This window comes from Oratosquilla oratoria, unplaced genomic scaffold (genome assembly GCF_046742065.1).
Source record: "Oratosquilla oratoria isolate Oo_2021 unplaced genomic scaffold, ASM4674206v1 SCAFFOLD213, whole genome shotgun sequence".
NCBI lineage: Eukaryota > Metazoa > Arthropoda > Malacostraca > Stomatopoda > Squillidae > Oratosquilla > Oratosquilla oratoria.
Genome location: NW_027467565.1, coordinates 187,501 through 190,031, shown reverse-complemented (window position 1 = coordinate 190,031; position 2,531 = coordinate 187,501).

Below are 2,531 nucleotides of genomic sequence, written 5' to 3'. Positions count from 1 at the left end.
GTAACAGGGCATATAGTTTCTTGTTGCCCTGTAGAACAGCTTTTGAATTTTTTCGGTTAACTGTAACCCAATTCCAAAAGTGACGAAGACGCCTCTTCTTGTTTGCGTCGGATTCCATGGGCATGGTGTCTGAATCAAAGAACACGGTCGCCGGTCACATTCATAATGCAATCTACCCGCGACGGCGTATATGCGATTTATACCCTTACAGGGATGGTCCGTGATTGTCCCCTTTTTGCCGGATCCCCGTTCAACTCGGTTAGGGACGTCGTGACATTGAAATATTTTGGAGAAATTTATTTTTCATTGTATATAATGTATATAATATATATATATATATATACATATATATATATATATATATATATATATATATATATATATATATATATATATATTAACTAGTTTGTGTACCATTATAATATTACTTTCACATGCTCAAATATAGTATGCTTTAAATACACACCAAACAAACTCAAACTTTATAAGTAACAGTTAAACAAAAGGCAAAAATGACATATAGGGAAGAATTGTAAAAACATGTGAAAAAAATTAGGACCATCTTTATTTCTGAAATGATTAATGAAAACTACAACTTTCTACAAAGTAACTTTTCTTGCCTTTTTGTTGGCAAATTCTTCAATGACAATGTCAAAATTTATTTCATCTGTCAATTGTTGCTCTATAGACAGTATGGCAAGATTTCTCAACCGCAAGGTGCTCATAGTAGATCTTAAGTAATTCTTGATCAGTTTTAGTTTCGAAAAACTCCTCTCACAGGTAGCAACACTAACAGCAATTGTGAGGAAAATCCGCAGCATTATTACTATATTTGGAACCGAGTTCCCAAGGTTATACTTTTGAATAAACTGCAAAAGTTCAAGGAGGCCTTCTTTCCTTATTTTTATTCCTTCTTCAATATCAGCAACAGCAATAAAATGCTGGTCTTTTTCTCTCAATGAAGAACTCCTCTTTATCAATGTCGTCGTGATCGTGATCTATTTTACACTTATATTTATCATCCAAAAGATTCAACGGGGTAAGAAAGGCATATTTCTCAGCAAGTGCATGAAGCTGTTGAAATCTCAAAGTTAATTCTTGGATCACTGTCCAGCGAAGAAAACATTTCTCTCCTCAATTCATTGTCGTATGACAATTCAGCGTCTCGTGATCCTTCTCCAAACATTTTTTTTTTTTTTTTTTTTTTTCTTTTTTTGTGCCGACGCTGACGCTCCATGACTATCCCCAGATCATTGCAAATTTCTTTGGCATAATTAACACCATTTCTCACTAGTTTGTCCCTGTTTTCCGCTAGGAAGGTTTTTAATGCCCTGAGTTTTATATCACCTTTTTGTATGTTCAATCCTTTGGTTTGGAGGCAAGCCGACTACGTGTCGTTCATTTCTAGAAGGACAGGTCCCCACAGGCCAAGAAAGCACAAAAAGGAAAATGATTGCAACGCACCAAGTAGAACACCAGCATCTGCCCTAGTACCTATATTTTCTTCTTCACCAGTTAACTTTTCTAGGGCACTTAAGATTTTTGAGAAATGTTTCTTTATAACACTTACAGCTTCTCCCCTCGCACTCCACCGAGTTTCTATTATGCGCTTGACACTTTGACCAGTGACTGAAATTAGAACTTCCCAGCGATGGGTTGATGAAGAAAAAAATACATACAAACGTTCCACACATCCAAAAAAAGGTAACAGAATTCACATCAACAGAAGCTGCATGAACACCCGCCAAATTGAGCGAGTGATTTGTACATATACATACATATACCAAGGGTTTTTTCCCCCTTACTAGGGAGGTAGCCAAAAAGGAAAAGGCATATAATCATTCCCACCCAGTTAATCCCTGAATACACTCCACACCCCTCCACCCTCACTCTCATCTTAACACCTCCTGGATGACGGGTCATCCCTGCACCTTGTCCACTGCCCTGGGTCAGAAGCTGTGTCGCAAGACACAGCGCATCCACAGCAAGGCCACTTCATTAAATCAGCGACCCCCCCCCTCTCCGTCCCCCCATGCATAAAAGGAGAAGACGGGGAGAAATCCCTTCGTGCTGCGTCAAATTTTGCTCACACATACTACCTCACCCCCCATCCTCCCCACCCATTCCACCTCATGCATCACAACATCATTCATATACAACCATTCTCCATTCACCCCTGTCTTCTGTCCTCTCCCATCCTTCCTCAACAGACATTCCCCTCTTCCACAAAGCCCCCTTCACCCCATCCATCCACCTCATCCTAGGACGTCCCCTCATGTTCACTCCCTCCACATCTGCCTTCCATACCTGTTTTACTAGTCTTTCTTCATCCATTCTTTCCATGTGTCCAAACCATCCTAATACTCTTTCATCAACCCTATCTCCCAACCACCTTTCCACCCCTGGTCTCCTCCTCACCTCCTCATTTCTCACTCTATCTAGCCTAGTAACCCCCATCATACTTCTCAGACATCTCATCTCAAACACATTCAAACTCCTTCTCTTTTCCTCTCTTATGTTCCATAAAAGAA